The sequence below is a fragment of the Leucoraja erinacea genome, chromosome 5 (assembly GCF_028641065.1).
Source record: "Leucoraja erinacea ecotype New England chromosome 5, Leri_hhj_1, whole genome shotgun sequence".
NCBI lineage: Eukaryota > Metazoa > Chordata > Chondrichthyes > Rajiformes > Rajidae > Leucoraja > Leucoraja erinaceus.
This window is the reverse complement of record NC_073381.1, coordinates 70,219,807-70,242,512: the sequence shown is the minus strand read 5'-3', so window position 1 is coordinate 70,242,512 and position 22,706 is coordinate 70,219,807. Positions and strand designations below refer to the sequence as shown.

Below are 22,706 nucleotides of genomic sequence, written 5' to 3'. Positions count from 1 at the left end.
ATGGGGCACAGGCAAGAGAGGGGAAAAGGGGAAGAGGCATAACTAGTGACCTTCAACTAGTTACCTGAAATTGGATACTGTAGTGCGTGGGTCTCAAAATGAGGCAAGTAGTCTGAAGTTTGAGAAGCACTATACTTTAATTCCTCCCGGTTCAGGGGAAGACGAAACCAGGAAAAGATGGCACCCAAACCCTGCCTTTTATACCCTCCGGCTAAGGACCGCCTCCGGACTGCGCCACTCCTGTGCCGAGGGGTTCGGCAGCATAATGGCACGACCCTTAGGAGCCGCCACAATACTTCTATTTTCATGCCATTGGGTTGCATACTATCCAAGCGATGAGGTGCTGCGTTTTCAGTTTGTGCCTGGCCTCACCCTGGCAATGGAGGAGGAGGGTACGGGAATGGGAAGAGGAATTAAAATAGTAGGCAATAGAGCGGTGGAGGATGCAGGGTGATCTTAGACGTGTACAAAATCGTCAGAGGAGATGATTGGGTAAACGCAGAGCCTCCTGCCCAGAGTAGGGGAATCGAGAACAAGAGAACAGGTTTATGGTGAGATGAGAAAGATTTAATAGGAATCTGAGGGGTAACTTTTTTACACAAAGGGTGGTGGGTGTATTCAGCGAGCAGCCAGATAATGGTCGTTGAGGCAGGTGCTATCGCAAAGTTTCAGAAACATTTGGACAGGTACATGGATAGGATAGTTTTAGAGGGATATGGCCTAAACGCAGGCAGATGGGGCTATTATAGATGGGACATGTTGGACGGTGTGGGCAAGTTGGGCCGTTGAGCCTGTTTCCACGCAATTGGACTCAATAATGCATTTCGCAATTGGAATCATTTCATTTCATTTCATAACTATACAACGAGGAAATACAGTAGGCTTTGGCGGAGGGAGTGCAGGTGTTCGGCGAAACGGCGAAACGGTTATGATAGGCACACGTGCAATCCCTTATGATATCTTATTCCTTGGAGTCCGGGCGCGTAATACAGCGGCCGAGTGAGGTACAGCCTCGGCTAGAGCAGGTTGTAGGGTATTGCAGCCGTACAGACAGAGTTTGGTGTATTCGCTTCAGTTCAGCCCCCAGAGCAGCTGTTCAAATACAAGGCTACAAACTGTGACGTGACAGGGGTTTTAAAAAGGCCCCAAACCTTTGAACTGCACAGTGATCTGTGAGGTAGTCCGCGTCTTTCCGATGCAGGAAGTTTCTCAGCTGGTTTATTTAAGAGCCTTCTGTCCTCGTTTAAACACATCCGCAGGCAATAGAGAGTGAACAGCAAAATCAGAAAATAAGACTACCTCCTCGGGCAACCGCTTAGCAGGTTTTGATCATCTTTAACATTAATGCATTTACTTTATTTGTGATAATTTATCGACTAAAATACTGTCTCCGTATACGTACTTTTATTTTTTTTTAATTTCTCTCTTTTTAGACAATATGACGACAGGAATGAATCAAGCAAGAATCTTAAAGATATAATGATAAAGTGGCCAGTTTCACATTGACTGTCGTTTCAACGCGTCCATATGATATTCTTATGCAGGAAGGACTGCAGACGCTGATGTACACCAAAGATAGACACAAAATGTTCGAGTAACTCAGCGGGTCAGGAGAAAGGGAATTGGTGACGTTTCGGGTCAAGACCCTTCTTCAGACTTCTCTCCAGAGATGCTGCCCGATCCGCCGAGTTACTCCAGCATTTTGTGTCTATCGATCTACCTTTGATTTTCTTGCCTGAATTAATACATTATTTTTCAAAATGCAATTATATGGTGCATTTTAAACAAAGTTTATCGGCGTCTGTTATCGTATTCATTTCCCGTAATGCACATAACTAGCAGCTATGCAAAGCCACGCATTCGGTGCATTGGCAACACACACCCGTTTGGGAAAGTGCATTTGCAATCTACTCCTAGTTACATCACAGACAGACAGATGCTTACAAAGCGTCAAACCGGAAGTGCCGAACCAGACTCTTATTAGACTTGTCCCAATTGGTCTCCCTGGAAGAATAGACCAGTACGTTTTCATGTCAGTCCCAACCTTTACTCGAATTCTCCTGAAGTAGTTTCTTATGCATTGCACAGATCTTGTACACTCAGACTCGGAATTAATTATGTAATTGATACAAAAACTAGTTACTTACATCTGTCGCCCCCGTCACTCCACCCGCCTCGTGGAAAATAGAAAGAGAATCTAATGAAATGCCAAACCGATGTTCGGCAAATTAGCGAGAGCATTTAAATTCCTGCAGCGGGGCAGTCAGATTTGCATTGTGTGCTGACGTAATGACTGTTTTGAACGGCTTTATTGCACATATGTCTGTTTCATTCAGTGCACAGGCTCAACATATTCTTAAGTAAGTCGATTTTTTATTTCCAAGTGGGGTTTCGAAAATAAATCTGATTAAAAAAAACAACAATGAAACGTACTGATATCAGTGTTGAATTGTTATTGCGTTTTCTCATGCAGCCTTTAAACCACAAATCACTTTCCCGTACTACCTACACGTTATGAATGGAAATCCGAGCCTGGGCAATGCCCCACTTGAAAAGCCTTTTCATTGATGATGTCATTCCATCCAATAGTTTGCATTGACCCATGCAGGAGCTGTCTGCTTAGGCCGATAGAATGGAGATGATTGCTTTTCGGATGCTATATTCAATTAAATAAACATTGTAGACACCAAAGATAACTTTATTTTTCGAGCCCCAAGGTAACTTCCCCGATTCCGCGGCACATTACTAGTTGTACCGAGACTTTTCATGGCAATTCTTAACATAGTGAACTTCGTGCCGTTTTAGCTTTTCCGGTGTGTGTCAGAGATGGTGAGTTTTCACAAACCCAAGCATTATCTTGTTCTCATTCGTCTCCTACTTTTCACAGCTCATCCAAACAGACCATCTGCGATTAACAAACCTTCACAAACCGACCCTCTTTCAACTCGGACTGCAATCGCTTGTGTTATTTAGTTTACTTGAATGGCCATCCTATTACAGACATTCACATTCCACAGTCTGAAGAAGGGTTTCGGCACGAACCGTTGCCCATTTCCTTCGCTCCATAGATGCTGCTGCACCCGCTGAGTTTCTCCAGCATTTTTGTGTACCTTCACATTCCCTACGCTGTCTAATGAAGTGTTCCGACCCGAAACGTCGCCTATCCATGTCCTCCAGAGAGGCTGCCAGACCCGTTGAATTACTCCAACACTTTGTGTTCTATGTAAGATTATAGCACCTGCAGTTCCTTCTGTTTCCTTATCGTTACTTATCGTAGACCCCTCACTCCCACGACCCCCCCCCCCCCCCCCCCCCCCCCCCCCCCAAACCCCTTTCTCTGCAATTGTTTGATTCGGAATTCCCCCGGGGTAACATCGTCGACCTACAACTTGGTGGACCCTGTATCCTTCTCCACAGCTGCTGCCTGACCAGCTGAATGTTTTCTAGTGCTTCTGTTGTTATTTCGGCACCTGCAAATCTGTCTTTCAATTCATTCAGTTGCTGTACACTGACACATTTTTTAAATATAACTCTATTTGCAAAATGTATATAACACACTCTGTGAATCTCGAAAAGTGTGATGTATTTTACTCCCTCCCCCCCCCCCCCCCCCCCCCCCCTTTTTTTTGCCTGAGCTAGATGGTGCAGCAATTTGAGAAATAAATGTAACAGATGCGTCTCTTTCTGGGCTCCCGCAGCATGTCCCATTGTGCCGAGAAAGTGCATTTTTGACGAGACGCTCGGCGTTGCTATAGTGAAGAGCAGAACTGAAGTAACAAAGCTCACACTGAAGCTGTGTTTGGGTGTCCTCGCACATCTGAAGGCTTCTTTTAAACTCTTGGAAGTGGGCGAGCCTCAGCCAAAATAAAAGTCCAGCTCAGAGAGCGGGGGCGGCGATACCGTTTCGCTCTCGGCCAATGGGCGAAATATCAACACAGTAAATGATTAAAAATAAACACACCGGCCCGACTTCATGCGTGGAACGAGCTCGCTGCATGTCGATTAATCAGTCGCAATGTCTTAAGTATTAACACAAATCTATTGCCGAGTCCGCGAGGGGAAAGGCAACCTCTGACAATGACAATCAATAATAAATAATATTCTTCGTGACAAAGGCAGATTTACTTTTAGGTTCTGCTGTAAAGATGCATTCAATGCCACCACTTTTGGTGCGTGGTGTGCGTTTTTAATACTGATTGACGTTATATCGTTCTTTCGGTTTCTCGAGGAGCAAACACCGAATCAAGAAAATCCCAACTTTAACTTTGCCCCCACGATAAAGCAAGGAATCAAGTAACAAGTCGCCTTTGCTTCGTGATGGAAAAGGCTCTGCTTTTAACTCGTGCAGTCTGATGACTAAAAACTTCTGCGTTAAACCTCGGGACTCTTATTTTGCAATGGAGATGCAATTAGCTTTGTATTGCAACTCTATGAAAGCTTGTACAAAATAAGTAACCACTGTGGAAGAAGCTCTAGCGGCGCATTAAACAGAAATAAAAAAATATATACCATATAAAACAGAAAGCAGGCAATAGAGGCCTTCAACTTAAAGATGTTTCAAAGTGCAGAAGCGATGGTTGCGAGCAGCATATCTATGGCTTCAAAATGACTTAACGGTTAGTTCTTTTTATACCATAATGAAATAGTAATGAGAAAAACACTGACCTTGTGATCAATCAGGAGTATCTTTCTATCTATCTATCTATCTATCTATCTATCTATCTATCTATCTATCTATCTATCTATCTATCTATCTATCTATCTATCTATCTATCTATCTATCTATCTATCTATCTATCTATCTATCTATTTCATATATGATTTTTAGATAAACAATTGACAATAATGGGGTTGGAGAGACAGCCTCGATAGCGGAATTGCCCCAATTAACTGATAGATAACATTCATTCAATGATATATTCTAGTAATTCATTGCTCTAACTTTTACTTACTGTTTGTAGATATTAGAGTTATATTGCCCCAAGTACATTGTATTATTTGTAATGGAAATAGAGTGTCGTGCTGAAAACTACATTTGGCTTTTTAAAAACAAATCTTGTTTCTTAAAGTATGGATATAAATATATTATGTTGTTTAATTCCTTAATATTGGCGTGGTGAAGGAAAGACTGGCGAAAACAATAATGAACTGCTTTATTTTCTCCTGGTAAAAGTAAGATCAGGAGCAACAATAAATATGTGCAAAGTAATTGATTCCAGAAACAAAGTACGTCACAGGCTGCACCGTGACGGGCTGGAAATGCAAAAATCTTGGGAAAATCTCGTCCAAATGAAGAGAACATTTACTCTAATTAGATCATAATTATCAGAGTCACAAAATAGACGCGGAGGCTTCAACATTACGTGTTGGAAGAAAAGAAAAACACATTATTTTAATAGTTTGATATGCAAACTATGGAACATTCAATTACATGGCTTAATAATGCATACATGATGCGATCTAGTTATTTGTATGGGGAGGGTTGCAATAATTCACTCTGAGGCCCACCGTGTTCACACATAAAATAACATCTATTGGTATGGATCATGATTTCCTGCCAAACTACATTTAAGAGAATACAAATCAATGAAAGATAATTTGGGCGTAAAATTAACGGTAATTATTTGACCTGCTCGCTACAAAGATTAAAATTCTTACGCCCTAATTAGATAACATTTCCAGATGCATCGACCAATTTATCATTCAATTTGCATATTTCTATTCCGACTTTGTAGAACTAGTTAAATGTCATTTTTTTTTTAAACGGGTGCTTGGCAAGTGAAAAAAAAACTAGTTGGCAGGACTGACGGTCACGTACAGCGCAGAGACAGACACGTGCAGACAAACACCATGACCAGCGGAACAGAGACGAGTCGGCAGAGGCGCAAGGTCCTGTACTTCCGCGCCAGACACCGGCCATATGGGTTCAAAGTTGTTTGTATTGTCCCTATTACCGACACAAACCAGTTTTAAACTTCAGGGCGACGTGTCCACACATTCAAACTGCTCTTTTTTTTTCTTCCCTTTGCCATTGTCATTGGCAATTCGATTGAAACTGTTCACTGCCGACCATCAGGAATAGTTTTTTATGAATCTTAAATGTAATCACGTCTCCAGATAATAAATACCAATTTATACTTTTTTTTTGTTTAAATGGGGGCACTGTCCAGAATGAATCAATTTACTATTTTGACGCCCTCCAAGGATATTCGGGGCAAGAAATATTATTTAATGCGAAATTAGCGTGTTAATGGCAGTAATAAACTGATAGAGACCAGCGCAGGATAAACTGTAAGCTAGTTCTGGAGCGCTTTCAATCGAGCCTTTTTAAAGATAAGATCGTGCACGATTTAAAATAGTTGTTATGGAAGTATTGTTGATAATGGATAGTGAAGTGTTCGAGATTCAACTAGAAATACCTTGATCACAGCAAAAACATTGAGTTGAGTTCAGGGCCTTAAATGAGCTATCCAGCATGGTTCTTTTTTAATCAAATTATTAAGTACCGGGCATCTAATCTGTCGTTTCTAACATGACCCCACTTCCCTCGTCTTTTCTCGCCGCTGCGTAGGTTGATGTTGCAGATGGTTGTTTGGACATCTGTGCCTTTGGTTCCATGTAAACTTTTCCAATTATAGAAGCAACAATACTCAACGATACTATCTAACTGTTATAATAGAGGAATGAAAAAAGCTGGTAAATATACAGAGACTGTGAAAATGTTAAATATTAAGATCTGGTTTATTGCAATTCCCGCCATTGTCTGGTAGAGACGGGGAATAAAAGCTACCGGGTAAGTTACATTCGAGACATAATTTCTCTAAAAAAACTTGGCGAATTAAGTTTTTGCTTTAAAAAAAGACCATAGATTTATCTCTACCTTATTGTCTGTATTGTACAAGTCTGTGAAATCCGTTTGAGAGATACAGCGGTTGAGAACTAAGTTACTTATATCACGTTACCGGCCCTTGACGTATTTAAAAGTGAGATAATTCCGCAGCTTTGAAAGTGCGGCTCGGGGAGCCTAACTTTCCGGCGGGCGAGTGCAAGTGCCTGACGTCACGCAGTCAGTCTGAACGCCTTTCTGTCTCAGGACAATTTCATCTCTGTCTCGCCCACTCTACCTGACTGCCTCTCTTTTCACCAATTCCCCGCTCTCTCGCCTCCCCCCCTCGCCTTGCTAGCTCGCGTGTTCGCCTGTTACCCAGTGTTGCGGGTCTGTTTCTATCTTTCAAGTTAGAAGTGTCTCAATTTTCTTTATCCATTTCCCACCTTTCTTTTCATTTTCTCTTTGTCTCTCTGATTTCAGAGAAAGTCTCCCCCTCCTAACCCTGAATCGTTATCGGTAGTTTATGTTTTGTTTTTACTACACTTCGCGTAAATTTCCCAAACAAAATCCCTGACAATGATAGGAACGGTTTTCAATCAGTTTTTTTTCCTGTGCAACGTCCTTTTTTCATTTCCCACTCGCAGTTTTATTTAACCATATTCTCTTGTTCCGCCTCTTTCTGCTGATACATCGCACCGTGCTCCTCTCTGGTAGTATCACGTTTCTATATTTTCTCTTTCTCTCTGTCAAGAGCTAACAGCCACCAACACACAGGCGCCCCCCAAAAACGTAGGTCTTAAGTCATAAAGGATGTGGTTTGCTTATATTAGGTGACGAGGGCGCACATTTGAATGGTAGATGTGAATAATTTGTAAAGAAGTAACTCAAGCTGATTGATAGGCGACTGCCTCTACAGCCAGTCACGTAACCGCGCATGTTATTTCCCTGTGTTATAGTCAGCACGATATCGTGTAAATTATTGTCATCACGGTCTTTTTAAAATGAAGTCCCAGATTTGGGCGTGGAAAATTGTTATGTGAGAAGCGTCCTGAAATCAGAACTGACTTTGAAATAAGAACATGTGCTTTAATATTCTTTAGTGCCACACTCCTTCACATGTTTTCAACCGAGTTGAGAACTCTTTCTCGGTAAAAAAAAATAATGTCGAACATAGCCAAGTATTTTGGTAGGCAGCGTATAGAAAGGCGCTGACCTAGTGCGAGCAAATTGCTCATTTACTTTAGAGTAAATGAGCAAAAAGGTAGGCATGGGCTTAGTGGGCCGAAGGACCCGTTTCTGTAATGTATAACCTGTACGACTCAATGACTATGTACTACCTGAAGCGATTCCTATATAAGATGTTGGGATGGTGCGGATCTTTGCGGCATCAAAACAATAAATAACACATTTAATATGTCATTTACAGTGATTTATTGTCATTTTTACAACCGTCCACGACACCCTTTGAATGCTCAGATCCTCAATCTCACTGCGTGTGCAGCGGGGAAACATAATTCTGCTCTGGCTGCGAATCCCAGCCAGGTCCAAAGGGCAGAGCGATTATCAGGGAATAAAACAAAGTTTCTTCAGCCATTTTCTTGCCTTTCCATCTTCGTTTATTCTTATCATTAAACGAACTGAGCGAAAGAGCTAATAAATATTTCCAACAAAAATGTGTTTACCAAGCACGTTACAACCATTTGAGATAGTTTACTTTTAATGTGAAAACTCCGCGAGCCTAAATAAACCCCCCCCCCCCCCCCCGAAATATGTTTGAATTATCTATTTGTAACGAGGTCAGATACTGAAGATGATTACTGCACGAATAGAAGGACCAGATAGCAATGGATATGATTTTCTTTCCATGCTACTCTAATATTGAAGAACAGTTTATATATGATCTCATAGATTTAATGTAACTTAGTTAAGTTTGCGCAGTATTCATCAGCCTTGCTATAATTGGATTGAGACAGGCTTATCTAATATTACTATTCTGGGATAAGGTATGATATTGTAATCGTATGACCCCTAACTTGAGCCCCAGTAAATTAGGACACGCGTGTCAGTTTTTTAAATTCTCATGGGGAATCGGAAACCATAAAGGCAGTCAGCTATAGGCTGCGTGTATATAACCAGCCAACTTAAATTGATCAAAGATGCACTCGTGCCAATAGCTGCGGGGTGGGTCCAGCTGATTACAATACATTAAAACGATATAAATAAAGCTTTGCCGTTCCATTTCCCCTCAGCGACTTGGCCTTGGTGTAAAGTGGGACGTTCCTATTTACGCAGCCATAATGAACATCAATAGGTTTATTTCCACCCAGATTAGTTTATATTTAGAATATATGTATATACATCACGCATGTCAGTTTGTGTGTGTACGTGTGTGTGTGTGTGTGAGGGAGAGACAGTCTCCATTAATATAACATTAGCCAATCCTACCCTCCTACACTCAGAGACTTGGGTTCCGAATTTATTTGGTAATTATCCCTCAAGTGTCACTTTTTATTTTATTATATACACACTGAGAAGGCCTCAGTGGGTATTGCTAACGTTAACCTGATTGTTTCATTTTTAAACTCAAATAAAAGAGAATATCTTTTATTGCTTCAAGTGGCTCCTCTAAAGTTATTCTGGCTCTGAGAATAAATGCCAATTGTATAGAAATGGGGCATAAGTAATAGTATATATATTGACATTATGTAACACTGCAGGTTGGAATATTTCCTCCGAGAATTATGATTGGATTTTTATATGATATATACATATTACATCCTTTTATATAATGCAAATGAAAATCTGTCGTTTTGAATTCAGGGCCAACGTTAGCAATGTATTTAGATAAAATCACAAAAGACAAAGAGCTGCGAGTCAAACAAATATCTAAACTAATGTGAAGGGCTTCATATCGGAGCACATCTACCGTTGTCTTCTTCAGTTTATTTCTGCGTTGTTTGTAGTTCTGACCAGTTGGAAGAAACGTTTATAACAGTGTGCCTACCAACCAGTCCGGGACTCGTCTAAAGGGATACAATACCCTGGAGACACAGAATACTACAGATGCTGGGACCTTAATCCAAAATAACAAACAGACTGACGGATGAACTAAGGCAGCATCTGTGGAGGGAAATGGACAGACGACGTTTCGAGTCGGACCCTTCTTAGTCTGAAGAATGGTCCCGACCCGAAATGTCGCCTATCCATTACCCTTTACAGATGCGGCCAAACCTGATAAGTTTCTCTCTCAGTCTGTATTTCTTTTGGACACATTAACATGCTCCGCAACAACCCAAAAAAATCACCTTCACGTTGCACGTTTGAATGCTGCAACACCTGTCAGTATTTTCAAAAAATAACTCCTGCTTTTAGCTTTAAAAAAAATGCAGAACGAGCAGGCCAGTGGAATAAAGTCAAATGCTTTGATTTGACCAGCCAGATGTAAGATTTGAGGCAAGTCGCAAAAATATTAACATAAATTTACAGAATACGAGGGAGAATGTGGAGCAAAATGTGCATTTTTACATCTTAAGGAAAATTGTCTGATCTGATTTGTAAGAAAGGCGTACTTTGTGGATCTGTAAACTTTCCCAGTTCTGTGCACTGACAGCTCGCCTGTGAAAAAGCTGCGTGCGATTTTTGTTGCAGGTTCCTGCATTAACTCTTTCCAGGCCAGTGGATATTAGCAACATTTTCTACAGTTTTCATCACAGCAAATCGAAGAGCCGGATTTAGGGGACTTTGTACCATTTCTAATGATTGGTTCGTGAGGTAGAGTTGAGGCGGGATACTGAAACACAGAGCCAGTTGAGAGATTTGCTTTGTATTTGCTTGACATAGTTTTAGACCATATCTTTATAATTAATCTGCACAAGCAGCGTGTTAACAAAACATCGGCCGGCACCGGTATTGCCTCAATATTCACGCGTTGTTTTCGTCTATACATCATAGAGCTACATTAAATAAAACACAGTGTGTTTGGCTGGAATTACGGCCACGTGAATTCAAACTTCTTTCTAATTTTAAAAAAGTTTGGAAATTGCGACTAAAATTAATTTATCGGTGCAAAACAACTTATTTTAATATCTGGATAGGAAGGAACTGCAGATGCTGGTTTAAATCCTAGACAGACACAAAACGTCGGAGTAACTCAGCGGGACAGGCAGCATCTCTGGAACAAAGGAATGGGTGACGTTCGGGTCTGAGGAAGGGTCTCGACCCGAAACCTCACCCATTCCTTCGCTCCAGAGATACTGCCTGGCCTGTTGACTTTCTCCAGCATTTTGGGTCTGTCATATTTTAGAATATGCTCTCCGGGTAAATCCATTCATAGTACATGCAGTTGATATAAATGAAAATAAAACTAAGGGTTAAAGCAGAGTGTCGTTAATGTAATTATATTCAGTGAATACTGAAGAATATTGCACGTGATAATGTGCAGTTTTAAAAATGTACTGTTAAAGGAAATTTCTTCAAAATATTATTCCAAGCTTTTCTTTTGTTTTAGATTTGGAGACTTCCGTGGAAACAGCGTTTGCAATGCATTTGCTTTATTTGTGGTGGCATTTGTGGGGATATAATTTAGTCGCGAAAAGTGAACTATGTTTGTAATAAAAAATTACGAGTTTTTTTTAACCATCTGTGAAATTAAATTATGACATTTCATTTCAAACATCTTCTTGTTCAAATGTGGCTGTGTGAATAATTTCGTAATGAATGATAGATATACCATCGGTACTACAGCCGTCACTGTGCATGAGACCCTACATTTTCTCCCGGTGCTATTTGCGGCCCGTGCATGAGATAAAGGTAGTTTTCCCTCTTGTTATCCATGTGATAATTATTGCCCAAATCCCAGTGAGTTGTGGGTTGTGTTGCTCTCTCTGACAGGCAGATCCTCTCCCTGGGGATGCGCACATGGCGAGCACTGAGCTCCATAGAATTCCATTAATCACAGTCTCGCTTCTCCAAAGCTCCCAAATGCACAGATAATTATAAATCCAGGGGAAATTGGATTGACAAACTCTACAAAACCTGATTAATCTGTGTTTCGGGACTGAAGAGTAAACAGAAATTCCCTCGGATTACAGGACACTCGCTGAAAAAGACAGAATTTCCGTCCAACTTTTAATCTACAGAGGAATTGTGTTTCGATGTATATTTATGCTACATTTTGTGAAGTGGAGATCCCCCCCCCCCACCCCCCCCCCCCCCCCCCCATAAAGTAACCACTTCGTAAAGATCGTGGCATTGAACTGGAGGGTGGAGGAGGGGGCAGACCCGTTGGGAGAATGTATCCTGCATTCCGAATAACATCCCACATAACCGAAGTCTCACAAATATCAATCATTAAATATTAAACGTGACAAAACGTATTAAATGAGCTGGTGTAGACATAAGCAGCCGAATAACTATGTTTGAACTCAGCAGAAGGACAATGTCAATTATCGAAACGCGGTGACATCGCTAACCTTCTATCTGTGCTTCGTTTCACTGCTCGTTTTTGGATGTAAAGGAAGAGATACAACCACCCAAAAAAAAAAAAACCTAGTGCAAAATATAGCACGCCTGGTGGCGATGGGCCAAATGGCCTTCTTCGGTGCCTTCCATTGCTGTGATTCCAACTTTCTCCAGACGCGCTTCGGTGGTAGCCATGGAGTTCCAGGCGTTTGTTCAGTAACACTATTGTCATCATTTAGCCTCGTCGTAAAGCGGCTTAATTTGCTGACTATGATCTAAGGTTGTGAACACTTGGAAGACTTGAAACATGCACTGCTGTTAACCAATCTAAAGACTGAGGTGCAAGGTGCACCCTATAAATCACTTTGTCCCGTTGGTGATGGGACTTTATGACTCTCGCTCTATATTCGCCAATTTTCTATCACCAGAAGTAGCCCGTGTTCAACGTCTCCCACCTAAATGAATAAAAAACAAGGTAAAATAGACTGAGTAACATAAAGTACAGCCAATGTACATGTTAACACAGAGGGACAAGTACAACAACAGTACAAGGGAAATTTTGTTTCGAATGGAAGACAACTTTTAATTTTATAATTTGAATTTACATGCGGTAATGCCTGCTGCAATTAACGTCAGAACATTGTCATTGTTCTGCTATCGGTGCATGTGGCAATTAAACACTCTTGACTCTTTGCAGAGGACAATTAGTAATGTTGATTATTTTAGGTACAAATCGCTGTTGTTGGTCTGGAGTAATAAACTAGGCAGAGTTCATTCATTTAGCTGGGCCAAGTTCACTGATGCAAACGCCGTTCGTCATTGTAGATTACGTACAATGATATGCGATTTCGCCATATATATATATTTTAGGTTGCAACCCTTTTCATGAGTGGGGATGTAGTGAAGCTTGCACACGGGATTCTCATTCTCGTTGGTTTGTTCCAGTGGCCGTGGGCCCAGAGTGAAAGCACCGTTCTTGCCCCAGTCATCTCCGCAGTAAAGAGACAACATCCGACCAGAGCCGGTGCTACAAATACAGTCACATCATTTGGGTCTCTCGAAACACAGCTTCTTCCGTCATTCAGCGGCGATGCTTATCTTAAGCTTGAAGCTTCGCCAATGCGGCTACCCTGCCTCTTAAGCCATTCAGACAGGATCTAGCGACCTTTGGCGAGAAACATGAAACCCAGAGTGTGAACACTCATTGAGATATTATAATGCAATTAGCTTGCATAAAAAAAGGCTTGTTAAGTTAACCTCACCCCTTTGATTTGTGAGCGGGCTGAACAATAACAGTGGCGATCTTACTTGGAGACTGAGGATTGCAGCTTCCACTTTACTTCGGGCTATTTCGGGATTTGTTTTATAAACGCGAATAAAAACCTATTCCTTTTGGTGGTCTTGGAAATGTCCTCTTTCACTAAGCATAGGGATTCCACAATAAGCGGCCTCTGTTTAGTATTGTAAACAATACATTCTTAATAACTTCGCAGAAAAAAACCACACGGACACAGCACTCCATTCGCTGTCCCATCCTGAGAAATGTGGGAGTTTACAGGCTGCTAGTAACTAGTTTGTGCCCCCCCCCCCCCCCCCCCCCCCGCGTTTCAACTTGTCCCTCCCGTGCAGCTTCCATCAACGTTTTCCCTGCGGACCCTCCCAACCCAATAAAACTTCCAGAAGTTCGGATCATCTGTTTTTGGGTTGCTGTGTTCATAACACAAAACTGCATCGAATCAAAAAAAGTTATCCATGTTCCAATCTCAAATATGGCGTCGGCGAGAAGTAATTTGATTCCATTATAATCAAAATAAAGGCAAATCAAACCACTGTGAAATTAAGTGGTGGTGGTGATCTTCATCACAGAAACATCTCCGAAAAAGAGTTCAAGTGGAAGACACAAGGTAGGCTACACGTGGTTTCATGAAGAATATCCCACTCGGATTTTAAGAATAATGGAATATTAGAATTGCTTCTTACAAGGAAATAACGCTTCAATTATCTATGCAAAAGAGAAACGTCTTCATATCCCATAACTCAACAGTCTCAACATAACTCAACACCAAGACATTCAGATGAGAACGGAGGGGTCATTTAGGACGACGGGGCTTTTCGGGAGGAGAATTCGGGAGCAAGTTTGCCGGTTAGCTCAGTGTGTTTAAAGGTTTTGGCAATGCTTCGGGTGTTAAGAGCCACCCAACTTGTTTGTACTTGACTATCAGCCGTTGCTGTACAAAGCCTCTTTTCTTCTGCCCTTGGGAGCGATCCAGGAGAGTGTCGATCCCTTGACCCCGGAGCCATCATTAAGGAAAATGTTCATCTCACATCCTCACTTCCAAATGAACTTCAGCTATTGCTCAGCTCACTGACCCGAAATGTCTAACGGACTACAGAAGGTTGGAAAAATTAAAAGACACATTCTTCCCTATTTCCCTCACATAACTTATACTGTGTTTCAAGTAATTAAGGGATCTTAAGGTGGACTCTATGAGCATGAATCATATACAAGGGGCAAACAACCCCCATAATACATGGTATGCTGGCATCCTCAATGAAAAAGATCATAGTCTTTTTAAAATTGCAGCGCGATTTTGATTTGTTTTCTCACCAAAACAAGAAAATATCTCTCACAATACAAAATAAACTATTATGCATACTGTTATATTTTTGAATTTTTTAATTTAATTTAATTTTTGAACTTAAATACTATTTTGAGCATTCTTTGTATATTTAACTCTTAGCAAATTGAGTTGTACTGGAGCCTGTGAGCATCTGAAGATTGTAAACACCAGACAATGGGATGGGAGAGAATGTGGGCCTGACCCCTTTACTTGCTTGACGTTTGTGAATATTACAGGTGTACATCCAGGCCTCGCATGCCTCGTCAACTGCTGTACGGAGTACTGTCACAGGGTCACAGGAGCCCAGGGTGCCCAAAGAAACGGTTCAAAGACTGCATCAAGGACAACCTCCAGCACACAGGCCTAGCCCCAAAAGAACTGGAAACCTGTGTCAGTGACAGGATTGGCTGGCGTACAACCATTAAGAGGGAGGTCAGCAGTTTCGAAGATAATTACCGAAGCCGACTTGTTAGTGCCAGAGACACTAAGAGCTGCAACCATAAATCCCCCCCACAGCGACCTTCATGTGCCCCCACTGTTCCCGCTTGTGTGGTTCGCGCATTGGACCCGTGAGCCGCACTCGATCCCAAAAGACATGAGACTGCACAACCATGCTCTACGATGGGCCACCACCACAGACTAGCAAAGGAGTATTGGTGAACAGTCTATATTCCTTTTGGGTAGCTTATGCACTAACAGTATGAAAATTGAATTCCCCAATTTTAAATAATTAACCAACAGACACACTCACCTCCCCCTCCCCCTATCCTTGTCTCTGTTCCCTGTGACCCACCTGGATGCACATCCATTTTTTCCCACAAACTCGCCCCCAGCCCCCATTCCCCTTCCTCTCATCCCTTTCCACATATAACTCTTTCCTCTGACCACATTTCATGTCTCTTCTCTTCTTATGTCATAGCCTTTGTCCAACCATCTGCCAATCAAACCCCCATACCCCTCACCTGTATGCACCTATCCACCCTGGCTTTGTCCTGCCCTACCTCTCTTCCAGCTCCCCCCCTCGCCCCCTGCTTCAATCATCAGAAGAAGGATCCTGAACGGAAGAATCACCTATTTATGTCCTCCGAAGATGCTGTCTGACCTGCTGAGTTACTCCAGAACTTTATGTCTTGTGATATATTGATGAAGGCATTCTTAAAGTGTCCAAGGTACTATTAGGATTTCAAAGCAATGATGACCAATTGGTCGTACACAAAAAAGCTGGAGAAACTCAGCGGGTGCAGCAGCATCTATGGAGCGAAGGAAATAGGTAACGTTTCGGGCCGAAACCCTTCTTCAGACCAATTGGTCTGTAGGTAGATAATGACCAATTGGTCTGTAGGTAGATAATATTTTAGAGAGGCTTAAATGGAATCTTAACAAAAAATCATATCAGTGAATATGATTAGTGTAGTATAGGGCCATATAGTGAAACGCCTAGATAGAGTGGATGTGGTGAGGATGGTTCCACTAATGGGAGAGTTTAGGACCAGAGGCCATAGCTTCAGAGTAAAATAACGTACCTGTCAAAAGGAAATGAGGAGGAATTTCTTTATTTCCTTTATTTAGGTGGTGAATCTGTATAATTCTTTGCCATAGACGACTGTGGAGGCCAAGTCACTGGATATTTTTAAGGCGCAGTTTGACAGATTCTGAATAAGGGTGTCACGGGTTATGGAGGGAAGGCAGAATAATGCGGTTGAGAGGGAAAGATAGATCAGCCATGATAGAATGATGGAATAGACTTGATGGGCCGAATCACATAATTCTGCTCTTATAAATTCTGAACTTATGAAACTATTAAATTCAAATTCAGCCAAGAATGTTGTGCAAGTGCAAATTCACCAATTTGGCTAAGTTCAGGCATGCACTTGGCCACCATGTTGAAGGTGCTGAAAGGGACAGTCAGTTTTTCACATCCTGAACTGAAGGAAATATGGATCAGATGCAGGCAAAGGATATTACTTTAACCTGGCTTCATGTTCGACATGGACCTTGTGTGTTGAAGAGCCTTTTCATGTGCTGTACTGTTCTATGTTCTGTGTTCCCAGTCAAACAATGGCATTAAATAGATAAAAGTGTGGGGAAAATGTTGCATAATTTAGCATTCTTGGTGCAAAACATCTTGCACCGAAAATACTTATTATGAATTAAAATGCATAGGCACAAATTGTGTAAATTACGGTATGTTCACTGACCTTCCTCATTCCCCACATATGAACTCTGCACCAGAAGCCCTAGTTTAGTTTAGAGATACATCGTGGAGATACACCCTTCGGCCCATCAAGTCCTTGCTGACCACTGATCCCCGCGCATACACACACTGGGGACAACTTACAATTATACCAAGCCAATTAGCTGACAAATTTGTATGTCTTTGGAGTGTGGGAGGAAATGGGAGATTCTGGAGAAAACCCACACAGGTCACGGGGAGAACGTATAAACATCGTACAGACAAGCACCCATATTCAGGATGGATCGTGGGCCTCTGGCGCAGTGAGGCCGTGCTGCCCAGTGACAACTATCAACTGTGGAGCTGTTGATAGAAATGGAGTAATGGAGTTGAGTGGCAAAATGTGTTGGAAGGAACTGCAGGCGCTGGTTTGTACTGAAGATAGAGACAAAATGCTGGAGTAACTCAGGTGGGTCGGTCGACACCTCTGGAGAAAAGGAATAGGTGATGTTTCAGGTCGGAACCCTTCTTCGGACAAAGTATCGGATAACTGACCTTAACTGATGATGCTGAGAATTATTATGTACATGAAAATAGGGAAAGATGGAGGAATGGAGCACCAGAGCACATTACAGATGAACATACATAACCTTTGCAGGTGTGAGATTATTTTCTCAAGGAAAGACCATCATCAGCTCAATTTGAATTGAATTGAATGGAATTGAATAATGCTGCATGGAAACAGGCTCTTTGGCTCACCATGTCCACGCCAACCATGGAATATCTATTCACACTAGTTTTATGTTATCCACTACCGACACACTAGTTTCACATCCACTCCTGAGTTTGTTATTTGGATACTTAGCCTATTTAAAAAAATATCCTTTTCTTACGAAATTGAATCTACAGGACCTTCTTAATGGGAAAGTAGTGGGCAGAAAGACATGTCATGCATGGTTTGAAGAGCAAAAACTTGTAGTTTACATTGCCCAAATTGAAACAAGGTGTACAGGGTTGCTTATTGGTTACAATCTGAGGAGTATGATGATGCTACTGATTATGATATGCCAATGTACCAGCTAGCAACTAATCTTCTCCATAAAGACTTGGTCTATTGCTAGAAATTGTAATTTATTTACCTGTCTGTTACGGACTTACAGCATATAATACAATAATATTAAAGTTCTGATCTTGAGAATATCACATTTTTGAATTTTCAAGGCAGTCTGGGTGTTTATTACTATTTCCGTCACAACGGTCAATTTTGTAATTAACTTCAATTAGGTAACTAACTAATTATATGCTTTAATTTCTGGTCATCCAAGTAAGATGTTTTATATTTGTTTCAGAATGCTTCAATCTATATTAACTGAACATTTCATTCTCTTGATTTTTAAGAAAGTTATGGGCTTTTGATTGTCCTCGATCACAGCTTTTGTGTTAATTCAATGGAAAAGCAATAGGGAACAAGATGATAATTTCTGAGTATGAAAGTGGCCATTACTTTTTTAATACTGAAGATATGAAAGTGAACTAGGTATCAAATTAAACTTCTTTTTATGCTTTATCTGATGGGATAAATTGCAGACTTGATTTTTTAAATCTAAAAATGTTGTAACATTGCTACTCTGGTTGCTGATTCCCCTAATCTGAGTAAACGACTCGGTGCATCTACCTCATCTGTTCAAAAACTGTTAAAGCTTCACTATTTGGAAACATAAGCCATGTGCTACTGACCACGTGACAGAATGGACATAGTGACAGATACATTCAACTTAGTTAACACCATTCACGATGGAGCAGTTCATTTGACCATAGTCCAGTTTCCCAGTCACTGATCAACAGATTGCTGTGCAGAAAATCACTAACAGCATTGCAGCAAAACCCTTCCAAGTCACAGAATGTTCTGACTTGGGCACTTTTGTTATTGGTCCCTTGTCTCTCTGTCAGTGTGCTTGAATCCAATATCATTATCTGAGCATCATCACCATAAGCAGTTTAAAAAGTATGGCCAACACCAAGCTTCTGTCACAATTTGGGACGGGCAATAGGCGTTCATCCATTAAAACATGTAAAGGGCATTAAAGATATAATAACTGATATCACTGTGGAGATGGACCGCACATTGCTGATACTGAGGGAGGAGGGTCTTGTTTTAACGGACTCATAAGTTCATGTTCACAAGTGATAGGAGCAGAATTAGGCCATTCGGCCCTTCACATCTACTCCGCCATTGAATTTTGACTGATCTATCTTTCCCTCTTAACCCCATGCTCCTGCCTCCTCTGATGAGTAAATTTACACATTAAATAACAACAATAATTCAATGGGTTTCCAAGCCTGTAGCACATTGACATTTTTAATGTTCCTATCACCTATGCAAAAACATATTTTCGTACAACTCACGTGATGTTTTGCACAAAGATACCATTTGCTAGCTTTTTTGTTTGTACGTTCACAGGTGAACACTTCAATGCATTCTATTTTTTATCATGGAAACCTCTTCAGGCAAATTGAAGGCGTTTGAAGAAGAGGAGGTACAGGATCCCGAAAGCTCATCGAAGCAGGAGTGTATGTAAGCATTTGGGAGAATTAATCATCACACCAGAGCAGAAATCTCAGGGAATGTACAGACAGGATAATATTTTCATCTGCATAGTCACTAGCTATCATTCTAGATAATATTTATAACATCCAGGAGTTATCTCCAAGGCCATTTGACTGTCAGGAACCAGAATCTCAAGGTTTCAAGGTCAATTTATTGTCACATGTATCAATTAAGGTACAGTTGCTCATCCACGCTAACATAGAGAAATAACAAAATGCACATTTTCTAGGTACAGGCACAAACATGACTAGGCCCTATGCAATCTGGTTATATTATGGTAGTATTTATCTGTGCTATGCCAATTTAACAATGTAAAATAAAAACAAATAATGTTGGATGCATTCAGCAGGTTAAGCAGGTATAAACATTTCCTCAGAAGTTCAGTTTAGTTTACAAAATATATTACAAATGAACAGCATATAGGAAGGAAGATACAGAAGAAAGAGCATATGTCTGTACCATATAATTATGCATCAATACAAGGTGGGAATAAAGCAGAGAATGATTAATGGAACTAAACTGGAAATCAGGAACTGGTTAAAGAGCAAGGTGGTAGGCTCAGGAGACAAAAGACGATGTATCAGGATGTATCAGGAATAACTAAAACAAATACTATGTGGACCATCAGTCTGAAGAAGAGCCTTGACCCGAAACATCACCTATTTCTTTACTCCAGAGATGCTTGTCTTTTGTGTCCATCTTCTGCTTAAACCAGCATCTGCAGTTCCTTCCTCCAGTATGTGCTCCTTCCTACACTATTAACTCTTGCATCTGATACTCAGAGTAACAGAAGAATAGAAACAGGCCTTTCAGCTCTTTGATCCCATCCATAGTTCAGTTGGCTCATGGTTGAACTGAACATTAGCTTACATTCCTGAACAGGATCTGTACTCTATGAATCTTAATTTTGAGATTTACAATTGAAATTGAGTTGAGTTTAGTGAGTTTAGTTTATCCATACATACATATAGTGTACATTGACATACCCATGATATGTTTTTAGGGGGGAGAGTTCCAGACTTTCACCAATGAATTGGTTTCTGACATCCTCGCTGAACAGCCCTTCTTGTTTTAAGATTATATATCCTTATTCTGGATTCTCATAGAGTGACAGAGTCATAGTGATACAGTGTGGAAACTGACCCTTTGGCCCAACGTGCCCAGGCTGGCCAACATGTCCCAGCTATATTAGTCCCGCCTGCCTGCGTTTGGCCCATATCCCTCCAAACCCGTCCTATCCATCTACCTGTTTCTTAAACGTAGGGAGGATAATCCCTGCCTCAACTACCTCCTCTGGCAGCTCATTCCATACACCCACCACCCTTTGTGTGAAAAAGATAGCCCTCGGATTCCTCTTAAATCTTTTCCTCCCATGTTAAATTCGGTCCTCTCGACTAAGTGTTTTTGTTGATAGTTTTTCTCTACTACAAATACAATTTAAACCCATGTTCTCTGGTCCTCGATTCACCTATCCTGGGCAAGAGATGCTGTGCATCTACCCTATCTCATGTCCAAGATAATTATTTTTCTCTATTTAGCTTGTCTACTATTAATCATTGTTAATAGTCTTTAATATTCTATGTTCACAGGAATGCATGCCTTGTCTATGACTCTTGGAACTAGACGTGTTTCACCGACAGAATACAACCTGCCACTCTGCCAAGGCAATCTCCCCAAGATGTGGCTCCCAAAGCTGAATGCAGCATTCCAGAGGGTCTATATTGAGCTCTGTCAAGCTGTAATATAACTTTGCCCTTCCCCAAGTCCACCCTTTGCATTTTAGTCCTCTTGAAATAAAGGCTATGTTTATATTAAATGCTAGCTAACTTTGTTAACTATTAAAGTTTACTTTGGTACAATCTTTTGAGGATTTCTGAGTTTGGATTCTTTGTTGAGCTTCATTTGCTAACTTCTTGCCATTCAGAAACTATCAGATTTTGAATGGTGGGATGATCTTGTACTTCCCCACATTAAGCACCACTCTTTGTTCATTAAATGATCCACCGGAAGGTTGATATAAGAAACTGAAGATAGGATCTGTAGACATGATTTTATGTAATAGCCGAGCAGGCTGGAAGGGCCAAATGGTCTTCCCCTGCTTCTGTTATCTATATTTCAATGCTTCCACTTTCAACCCAACTTTTGCAACTTAAAATTCGGTACTCTCGACTAAGTGTTTTTGTTGATAGTTTTTCTCTACTATTATAAATAATACAAATACAATTTTCAGTTTCATAAGTGATGTCATCTGATTTCTCCTTAAAATATTTCACTGGTTCCTGACTTTTCTGAATTGCATTATTAGAGTCCAAAGTAACCACCTCTCCCACCATTTACTATTGGAATCCATTAGTCTAATTTACTCCTGAAATAACACTAAGGCCACCACAATCGAAGTCACGAGCAATAGATTGTAAAGCTGTCTATTGTATTACCCTACATTGGCGAAGGACTGTTGGCATCCTCAGAGGAATGGTGCGGACAGCTATTTTCAGCTTTCTATGCCATTAGTTAGGATGTTTCCTCTCCCATGTTACAGTGAGAGTTTGGGATGGCCCTACAGACCTTCAGGTATGTAGTCATTGGGTAACAGTCCATTAAAGCCGTTGAATATTTTCTTAAAATATCCCCATTCCATTATTTGCCATAAATCAGTGAAAATTGTAACAGTGACGTGTGAGCCCGTCTCACAGGACAAATTCAGGCATATATCCTCCCATTGTCTGACAGGCAGGCTGAACACCAGTGGAAGATTAAAATAGACAAAGAATTAAAACACAACTGTGAAAGGCACCAACAGACATATGTGGCAATTAAATCACAAAGATGCTTTTCAAATGCCGGGTAACACATGGCTCAGGAGGTTGTTCACTTTTGTGAAATTTCAGTGATATATAGATTAAAAAGTGAGGGTCTAACTCAAATCCCAATAAATACCCACAGTGACAATTTTCATTTTAATTTTCTTACTTGTCTGCCATAACCTTGGTGAAAACCACAGAAAGATAGAGAGTG

The 22,706-nt window shown here is 40.9% G+C and overlaps 1 long non-coding RNA gene across 1 annotated transcript; it reads left to right on the top strand.

The window, feature by feature from the left end:
* The first annotated feature begins 3,841 nt into the window (after positions 1 to 3,841).
* Positions 3,842 to 21,580, top strand: LOC129697377 (uncharacterized). Its single transcript, XR_008723509.1, has 3 exons — positions 3,842 to 4,616; positions 19,545 to 19,658; positions 21,281 to 21,580. It is a non-coding gene; the product is annotated as an uncharacterized LOC129697377 (long non-coding RNA).
* The last annotated feature ends 1,126 nt before the right edge of the window (positions 21,581 to 22,706 follow it).